Below are 10,816 nucleotides of genomic sequence, written 5' to 3' on the forward strand. Positions count from 1 at the left end.
TATCTGAATAACAGTGAATAAATACGAAAGAAGCTGCAGGCAGTATTTTGAAATGGGATTTGAAAAGAACAAATAGCTGAGCCATTTGACAATTATAATGTTTAGAACTGAAGTATAAAAAACAGTCCGTTGTTTTCAGCCTGCTCCACATTAGAGGTGACCCCTGAATGTACAAGCGTTGTGAACACCTGGAAAGGCACAGCATTCAGAAATGGTTGTTGAGTGAACAGAAAACCGGTAGATAGAAGACACCATTGAGAAATAATAAAATGTCGGACTTGGGAGCCAAGCAAGAAATTCTAAACCCATTAGAGACCAAACTGAATGGATACAGCAGAACCACAACGCAAAAACAAGAACAAAGTCAAAAAAACAAAGAAGGTTTCAATTCAAAATGTGTCATGTGACCGATGAGAGAGAACTTTATTAATCCCATAGAGAAATTCAGTTGCATACAGCGTTAGAAACATAAAACAAAAGATACAGACAGGACAGATAATACGCAGACAATCACTCCATTAATAAATACAATTTATTTTGTATAGCCCAAAATCATACAAGAAGTGCCGCAATGGGCTTTAACTGGCCCTGCCTCTTGACAGCCCCCCAGCCTTGACTCTCTGAGAAGACAAGGAAAAAAAATCCCTTGTAGGGAAAAAATGGAAGAAACCTTGGGAAAGGCAGTTCAAAGAGAGACCCCTTTCCAGGTAGGTTGGGTGTGCAGTGGGTGTCAAAAAGAAGGGGTGTAATACAATACACAAAACAGAACAAATCTTCAATACAGTATAAAAAAAGAAATTTACAAGTACGGAGCAGAATTCAACAGTAGATGATATCACATAATAGGATTTGGATTTGTTTAGAGTCCTGGAGACCTCAGCCATCAAGCTGCCTCCCCCATTTGGCCATTCCATAGCTAAGTCAGCGCTGGGCCAGCCAATCCGATGAAATGACCCCTCTACCCCACGATTCGTGCAATCCTCCATCAAGGATGACTTTACCTTAGGCAGGAAAAACAACTTGGCAGGTGGACTGTGGCACCAAGTGCCACATTTGAGTACCGAGAAAAGACACAGAATAGGTGAGGGTTAGTATCCAATTATAACTATCATGTTACTTATGTTTTAGTGCTAATGACTAACAACAAAAATGCAGTCTGTACAGTTAATCAGCAGCTCTAGTCAGGGTGTGCTAAACTGAAGTAGTGAGTCTTCAGCTGGGATTTAAAAGTTGAGATCAAAGGGGCATCTCTTATAGTAGCAGGCAGACCATTCCACAGTTTAGGGGCCCTGTGACTAAAAGCTCGACCTCCCACTGTTATTTTATTACTCCTTGGATTAATAAAGTGCGTTACAATAACATAAAGAAATGGTGTGCAGATATTTCAAAATGAACTTAATGAGTACAATGGGAGAAAGCATTGAAGTGCCTGATAGCAGTGAGCAGAAAAGACCGCCAGAGATGCTTCTTAGCACACCATGGTACAATGAGCCTGTGGCTAGAATCGCTCCAAAAGAGCACCTCCTGGAGGGGAAAATAATAACAGCATTAGTGTCTGTAAACAATATAGTATGTCCAATCAAGAATACTACAGTACAATAGCATACATATAAAATAATTTTCACATTAAAAATCTATGTCTAAATGAAAAAAATAAGCAGAATAAACTATAATATTGCACTGCTGGTACCTTATATATTGACAATATCTCTCTTAAATGATGATGCCATTAAGAGTTTATATTAGGATGACATTCACAAGTATCTGTTGATCAGTATTTTCTCATTTTATATTAACCTTATTATCTGGTAGCTTCTTTTTTACATGTGTAATTTATTTACATCATTTGAGTCTAATAGATGTATTGATTAACACTGTGGCCCTCCGTTCATCTCATGTGCTATCAGTATCTGAGGTTACTCAACTAAATTTTTCCAAGCTGTTTTGAACATTTTCATGCTTGCTTTGTTTATCTTCCTGTTTGCTTCCAGGTGTTTCTGACATCATGCTATGATGAGGAATGCATCATGGTTACAGTTGCTGTTGGTATGCATGTTGTGCAGGGAGGTCACTGGCGGAGTATAAGAATAAACTGTGCTTTTTTCTGTGTTGACAAGTGAGGGGAAAATTCTGTTAGAACAAAATAAAGTATGTTACGTAAAAAGAAAATACTGCATAATAGATAAAAAATAAGAAATGAATGTGCAAAAAAAACATTTGTTGATATATAGTATCTTTTCATATGTGACATTTCTTCAAAGTGCTTTACAATAATGATAATAGTTCCCCAGAATTACATTAAAAACGAAAGAACATTTATGAAAGGTATTATAGAACAGGAGGAATGAGAGTTCAAAATGTCCAGCATTGTTTTATGCTATGGTCAGATGGCAAGGCAGGAAAGGAAAACAGAAAGTTGGGTCAGTGGGATGCGGAAGGTGGTAAACCTCAAGGAGCTCAAATCCAAAAGACCCGACCAGCCCACTCTGGATATTTTGAGGCCCGTGAACGTGTGAGTGTTAACAGGGCGGTCTTGTCGAGCTTTCTTCATTTTGACAACATCCAAATAAACACAAAGTCAAGGAAATCCAAAACACCTAAAGATTGTCAGTTGTAAGAATATTTGGTAGTTAGATGATATGCAACAACAATTTCATATGAGTTAGTTTTGTTTTCCACACCAACTCTTTTGTATCTTTTGTTGGGGTGTAAAGGTATTCTATTTTTAAGTATCACATCATACATGAACTATTTTACAGAGTTAGTCATTTTTTTACTGCATGTAAGTTGTGGAACCTTCCCATATTTGTCAGAACAAAAGTCATTTTGTACTTGAAGTAGAGCTTCATTCTCGCATTGTTGGGGGATATGTGTTTGTTTCTGGGCTACATTAAAGTGCAGCATGTTTGAAGGGTTGATCTTGGTCGTGTTGAGGTGTGGGGTGAAGACGAGGCAAGGGGTGGTTGGAGTGGAGCTGGGTATGGGCAGGATGAGGAGTTGCAAAGGTCCTGATTCTTCTCACCATTCTTTCAGACTTGTCCTTATTTTGAGATGTCACACCAGTAGATATCTCTCTTCTTCAATGTAATGGTCCTTGAATTCTCTGCATTGTCTAATTAGGACCTGACCTTGACCTAACACAGTGTTCTCAAAGTGAATTAGGAAAGTCCAGTGAGTCGACTTATTCATCTCAGGATAGCTGCAAGGCGATGCCCTCTCCCCGAATCACAAGTTTCCTCTCTTCTTCTGAGTCTGTCTCATTCTCTTATTCTCTGTCACTCACAGGCATGAAATGAGGGTAGGCAGTTGTTTTAATTCCCGTTCTTTCTTCATTGTAGTGCGGTTATTCTTTAATATTCTCAAAATGTTTTGGAAATGCTGGTTCATTTTGTACTAGTGTTATTCTCTTAATAAAAAATTAATGGTGGTTGTACAATTATGCTCTTTATTTTCTAATAGTAATTTGCTGTTTGATTATTCATTTATATAAAATATAAATAAATGTACGGGATTGATATGTACTTGTTTGATAAAGTATGCTTTCTATTTTTTGGATTTAATTCATTCTCATTTCACTATTAAATTGTCTTGGTATAATTTCATACGTCACTCTTGGTTTGTGTAATCCATGAAGTGTAGCGTTGCTCATCTCTGCATAGTGTGGGTTGTTACTACAATATCTACAAATCAACCTAATTATATCCTATATTTTAAACAATCATACAAGTAATGCAAATTAAATCAAACAAACCATTCTGATTTCAAACACACTGACATCGTAGTGTTCTGTTTCCGTTTCTTCTTTATCCTCCTGGATGATATCCGTTTCAGTTTCTTTCATCAAAATTCATAAGGTAAACATAAATATGTAAAGATATGTGTGTGTATGTATGTGTATATCCATCCATCCATCCATCCATTATCCAACCCGTTATATCCAACTACAGGGTCACGGGGGTCTGCCGGAGCCAATCCCAGCCAACACAGGACGCAAGGCAGGAAACAAACCCCGGGCAGGACGCCAGCCAACCGCAGAGCGCACAAACACCAAGCACACACTAGGGAAAATTTTGAATCGTCAATACTCGTAAACTGCATGTCTTTGGACTGAGTGAAGAAACCGGAGCACACGCACGCAGAACATGCAAACTTCACGCAGAGAGGACCTGGGAAGCGAATCCCGGTATCTCCTAACTGCGAGGCAGCAGCGCTACACACTGTGCCACCGTGCTGCCTGTGTATATCCTAACAATGTAATATTCCGATCTTCACACTGTCATATAATTATAATTGTAAAGCCCTGTCAGAGGCTTCGTTTCAGGCGTCAGAGGTTCAATTACCGTAATAGCATGCAAAAGTGCGTATACCTGACGAGCTCCAATACTCTTTGTATTATTTTGCAAATATTGTATCACATATATCTGTGAGCGGCTTCTCATGGCGGATGATTATCGACTAGCAGACCAACCACGAGCGTCAGCATCCATGTCTGCCTTTTCATGTACACTTCACCCAATACTAACACTCTGCACTTCACACCAGATGGCGCCACGGGGTCCTCTGGTGGGGCAGGCACATAGGGGCCTGCCGCTGCACATTTGCCGCCAGGGCCTTCTCCAACACCCGGCCACACACAGCTGCTGTGATAATTGTCCCGAGGAGTGAAAGTGTGCCGGTGCCGCGTCGTTCAGCCTTCCCTCCCTCCCTTTCTTAACCCCACAGAGCTGTTTTGGGATGCCAGGCATCTGGAGATGCGAACTTCTGACTGTCGATGGACAGCACATTGGTTAGGCTCAGCTACAGGAGCTGAATTACAAGTGCAGGATTTACTGGAGGTATATAACCGTGGGTGCTGCAATAAGTGGCCACTCAGGCTCTTACTGTCTGACGACAGTTCTGGGTCACATTTTTCCCCTGCCGTTTTCCTTATAGTCCCAGTTACCTTTCTAATAAGTTTATTTTGGTTATTTTTATTACAGCGATCGTGTTTGACAGTTTAGTCCAACAATGTGTTGTACTTATTATTTCCATCAGCACAGAACCCAGCGTCTAACGTTCTGTCGAAATGCAGTAAAGGGCGTTTCATTTAAGATTTCGGGAATGCCCTGCTCCTTATTTATTGGTTCACACGTCCAAAAGAACGCCTGCTTAATTTTCATTGGCTATCATATGGCCAATGCCAATACGTACTCAGTCCTTTGGCGGATATAAGGTGCATAAGGCACAACCCATTTTTAAAGACATTTAACTAAGCATGTAAAGGCACGGAAAGGGGGACACTTCTCATAGGGTACTTGTACAACGTGATTTCAGATACGATGACGAAATGGACTGTGTAGCTCGATGTACTCGAATACACCGAGCCTGTCTCCAACCTGGCAATGAAGACGTGTATTTATATATAATATCAAACGAAAGCATTAATGTATTTAAAAATGTTATCCACCAAAGTTTGCTAAGCATAATTTTGTTTCTTGTTCACTTCCGCATAATTTTAGTGTTACAATCGGAGAAGTTGAGGCGTGCATTTATTCACATAGCACACTGACTCTCCTCAAATGAACTCGTAACCTCCCAAAAAATAGAGCGGTCTCTGATGACGTCATCAAAGCGACGCCAAAACGGTGCCCGGTGTTTGCGCGGCTCCCTAATCTTTCAGATTAAGGATTAAGAATTGACGCTCTTGCGGCCTGGTTGCACAAGTGGACATGTGAAACGAAAAAGAAAAGGTAATTAACCTACTTTTGAAAAAGTGCGAGAGAGGGAATAAAATGAAACTCAGGGGTGGAAGTCGCAGCCGCCGAGCGGCACACGAAGGCTCCTCGTACTTTCTGTGGTGGCGGTCGGTCGGCCGGCAGGGAATCAGGTCGACTGAATTGTTTCCACCGGGGTCACCACTAAAGCCAAACCCTCGTAATCACCGTTTATGAATGTTTGGCCCTCCTTGCTTATTCCCGAATCGATACCTATGTGTCCGTTTGACACTAGCTGCTATTATCAATACTTTTGTACCGCTGCATAGTTTTTTGTTTTTTTGGGGAATTCAGTCCGATGGGCACGTTGGTGTTTTACGCCTCAGAGTGAACGTTGTGACCGGATACTGTGCTTTTTCTGATTTTCTTTTTAATTAGTGAGGTATTTGTTAAACCATATAGAAACATCTGAGAACCAACACAGAGCGTTTCATATAAACAAAGTAGCTGACCTTTTAAAATCAAGAGGCAACAAGGGAAACCTTTATGTAAAGTATTTTGATTTTTGAATTGCATAATTCAGATGTGTTTCAAACATTTTAAATGATACTTCAGCTTCACTTACTAAAGTGCTGAAAGAAGGAGTACCGTTGGATCAGTTAAGGATGACATTTAGTCAAGTTTGTCATGTGTACATTTGAAATTCTAAGTTGCATGTCTGTTCAGAAAAGCTGACAAATTATTAATTACTAGCCATGTGCGCCCAACTACGTTGCGCGTGTTAAAGTTGTCTGTGAAGGGCTCCCTGTGTAAACGCGGCTGCCAGTCGTGAACTGGGCCCTTCGTCGCACAGCATTATGATTTTTTATAAGGGAAACAAAAGAAAACCCTTGGACATTGATTTGAACGGCCTACTCGGAATCACTGTCCGAATCATAATTATGTGGTGGTGTAGGAGTACTTCTGTTTCTGTCCGTTCACAGTTCGTCTCGTTTTCACGACGCTGTCGTTTCCTCTCACGATGTCTTCTCAACCTTTCTCCAATCTCGCAGGTTGCTTTGTGGCAATCCAAAGAGTAAGGCAATATACACGGAGCAATGGTTATAAAAGGGGGACACATAGGTATCCAGGCTCTTTAAAGCATAAATAGGGATCACTTCACTGGCGTGTGAGCAAGCCACGGTACAACTGTGAGACGTGCAGCACTCGCCGTCTACAACGTAACAATAATAATATCCGGCACGTGCTGTTATGTTGTCATTCATTTCACCCACTGTCTTTCTTTCATTCATATGTTACGTAGGCACGTACCTTTTATCTTCGGCAATCTCATTCTCTACCCAGGCCTCAGGAGCTAACCACCACCCCTTTCGTTATTCCGGCACATTGTTGACATCCGTGAGTAACAACAACGTACTAAACTGGAAGGTGGTCTACGCATGCGTAGAATTCGCGGACAAACAAAGATCATGATCTAAATGAAGATCTCTTTAGTTAATTTAAAGCACAACAATTTGTTTATTTTGAATGTCTGTGTTTTGAGGTGTGACTGGCGTACTACAGTCTTCAGTATAAGCCTGGAGGAGATTCTTAATGCAATGCCTATGTTTTAGCTGTCTCTCTGCTGCCATCTAGTGCTTCATTCGCGGAAAACAAAGATCAAGATCCAAATGAAGATTATATAGAGAGATATAGATTCAAAGTATTTATTTTACACGGTAGAGCAAAATGTTTAAATATCTATAATCAGCACTTTGCAGCAAAACATACAGTGAACATATGACACTCCAACAAGATGGCAAATCACCCTGCTCATATCTAAACTTCAAAAGTCACTGTTTTAACTGGATGACGTTTAGGAATAGTTTGAAATGGTGACTGTTTACCTCGTCATACCTATCCAGCTTATTATCAGACACAAAAAGGCATGCAAGCTGGGGTAAAGAATAGTTTACAGATATTCCTTGTATGATTATTACATTTCCTATCCTCGATTTCCACACTATCCAAAAATAAACTAGTTATTAAACCAGAAAAGACATCCATCCTAATTTATGTGTAGTTTGCCTTTAGCCAATACCCTGCAGCTTCTGGGATGACATCAAAAACTATAACATAGTCCTTAGGAATGGAAGGAGCCGAAATCTTGACAGCAATTCCAATTAAGTCAATAAACTATCATTATTATGGTGTTCCAAAATGTCCAAAGTTCTGCAGCTTTAGCTTACTTCATAGAACAATTCAGAGAATAGTGTGACGTGTGTTCAAATAATTCAGCAATCCAAATATCTTTGTTTTAAAAGTTTTAGTAAAAATTCAAAAGCAAAATAGTTCACACAAAAAATGGAGAAAATTCTATTAAAAAGAAAAGCAAAGTTCTTGTTTGATGTAATTTATGTTTAAGGCTTACTTATCTTGTTTTATTTCTCTCTAAATATTGTCATATTTTCAGATGTTTATGTGTTCATTAAAGGGTGTAGAAAGATCATAATTTATAGCCAAATCAGACAGAAGGTTGCTAAATTCAGTCATGAACAATGAATATGGCCCTGGTGGTCTGTAGACTAGCACTATAATTGTGTTGGAATCTGTTTTAATATTTAAAATGAATGCCTCAAAGGATGTAAAGTTGCCTAAATTTTTAGGAGTGATTTGCAATTTGTTACAATGAATTATTCCAAGGCCTCCTCCTCGACCAGAATCTCTAGACTTATGAAGGAACGAGTATCCATCTGGTGACGCCTCAGCTAGGGGAACAGTGTCACATTTACTAAGCCAGGTTTCAGTAAGAAGACACAGATCAGATTTTGTACTTAATATTATATCATTTACCAAAACAGCTTTAGTGCCAAGAGAGCGAATGTTCAACAAACAGCATTTAAAACTGCATGGTTCTTTCTGAACTGCTGATATATTTTTTGTTTTAATTTGAATTAAATTTCTATTACAGATGCCCCTGGTGGAGTGTCTAGTTTTATCCCTTGGTCTAATTATACACCTTATTTTTTGGTTATCAATTAATTTATGGTTTGTATCAAGACTAAATTTACTGGATGCCCCACAACAGGGATTATGGGTAACAGCTTCAGGAAAATAACAGGTGAGGTTCAGATCAGGAGAGGATCAGAGAAGTGCATGCCAATGTTCTGTTTATCAGCTAATCTATCAGTCCATGCGTCCAGCAGTGAGCCCATTTCCTGACTAGCTTGACTAACACAGGAATAACTAAGAAAGTTCTATGTCTTGTTAACTTACAGAAGGGTAAAAGACTGTACCATAATCAAAGTAACTATGAGAAACTGATATTCTATTGAAATTAAGTAAACACTCATGTGCGTTTAACTTTAACATTAATGGGAAGGGTGCTATATAAATAAAATGTATTATTATTATTATTATTATTGTCTAAAATTGATTCCTACAATAATGAGCATTCAACAGCTGGATCATTTTGTTGGTGTACCAGATCTGCAAAAGTAAACCCTATTTTTATACTTTATTATGTGTGTGGTGAAGAATTATGCTTGTTCATGAAAACTACAAGACCTTCATTGCCTGCTTTTTAGAGTCTTGTTCTGCACAGCCCAAAGTCATGTAAATGTGCCCCTCATTCTCGACGGCTGCTCAGCATGCATGTGTGCCGAGTGTCTCTGTGTGCCCGTGTCCCCTCTGTTCCTTTGTGTCTCTGGGGTACCTCAAGCACACTACGTTTCGGCTCTGTTTGAAAGTGCCCCCACATTGTTCATTCCTCTAGTGAATATGTGAGTGGTCTGTCTGAGGTCACACGCACACTTGGAGGGCTGAACAAAAATAAAGAAAAAAAAAAAATGGTGCCTTGACTTCCGTGCTGCTTAGTTCAATAGTCACATGTGAAGGACTGGCTTGGAGAATGGAGTTTGATTCCTGCAAGGCGGCAGTGGTTGAAGGTTTTTGCTGCCCCAGTCAGTCTCCATTAGGGATGTTCAATTCAAAAAAATGTGTTTGTTTCAAATCTATTTTTGTAAAACTTGACTTATTTGTATGGGATGCTATTTGATTTTAATAAATCAATAAAATAAAATAAAAAATTCAAGAAATTTGGTAAATGTTTTATATAAAGAATCGTACACATGTAAAAATTTACAGGGAAATCTGAATATATTAACGTCAAATTCCTGGAACTTAGACAGATGTAATGTTCGTTTGATATTTGGTAAATTATGTTAAATATTGCAAGATCACATTGATTCTGCAATATTGTCTGCTAGAATGAAATGTTTTATGCTTATGCAGGTGGTGGTGGAGGTTAAGGGAACACTCGGCCACCATAGGCTCCCATTCTATCAGGAAACACTCTTCATCTCTGTTCTCCATGAAACCGTGAGATTACATTTTTTTCATGGCCATCACTTTCAGACCTACTAGGGTAAGTCAAATATACAACATATTTTTATTTCTTTCCAGTGTTAAGAGCTGATTTTCATCTGTGCAGTGTGTGTTCTCTTGTTTGCTATTGAGATGCGTTTTCTCTCTTTCTTTCCCTCTCTTGCTCCATGCCAGGGCAGACATGAAATGGATTATAACGTAGGTCATTCACAGTTGATTTTGCCTCTTTCTGCTTGGTTTTAGCCTTTTCAATTTAATGTGTGAAAGGGTCACAGTGATTTGAACGGTGGATAAGGAGAGCTTTGCTCAGGCAGAGAAGATCTGTGTACTCAGTACAGAGTTCTTAGTTTTCATACATGGCGCTCACCTTCCATACAGCAGATGCTGAGAAGTCAGTGACTGATGTAAGGAAGGACTGTGCTTACAAGTGTTGATCATTCCTTTGCTGAGGGATTCTACATGTGAAAAATCAAAGAGTGTGTAAAGGCTTAAACAGTGATAGAATTTATTGCTCTGAACAATCAGGTATTTTCTGTTGTGGAAGATGTGGGATTTCAAAGGATGGTTAAGCATCTCGGATCCCACTGCACAATAGCCCAGTCATCATTTCTCTAAAGTAGAGCACTTCCAGAGCTACAGTACATACCGTATGCGCTCGTGTATAAGTCGGGTCTCGCAAACCTGACAAATCGATCATAAAATCAGACCCTGACTTATACGCCCATTCAAAAATGTGACACTTAATTTTTTATTTTTAT

General features: G+C 39.3%; 1 protein-coding gene across 3 annotated transcripts in view; it reads left to right on the forward strand.

The window, feature by feature from the left end:
- Positions 1 to 10,816, forward strand: part of LOC120533173 (gastrula zinc finger protein XlCGF57.1-like) — a 47,518-nt gene that overhangs the window by 13,601 nt on the left and 23,101 nt on the right. For 2 of the 3 annotated variants that reach the window (XM_039759902.1, XM_039759904.1), the window contains exons 1-2: positions 5,057 to 5,729; positions 9,966 to 10,098. The gene's annotated coding sequence lies outside the window, so the exon portion shown is untranslated. Of the gene's footprint in view, positions 1 to 5,056; positions 5,730 to 9,965; positions 10,099 to 10,816 lie in introns of those variants that run through there. The other variant, XM_039759903.1, reaches the window with a different exon arrangement.

The sequence above is a fragment of the Polypterus senegalus genome, chromosome 8 (assembly GCF_016835505.1).
Source record: "Polypterus senegalus isolate Bchr_013 chromosome 8, ASM1683550v1, whole genome shotgun sequence".
NCBI lineage: Eukaryota > Metazoa > Chordata > Cladistia > Polypteriformes > Polypteridae > Polypterus > Polypterus senegalus.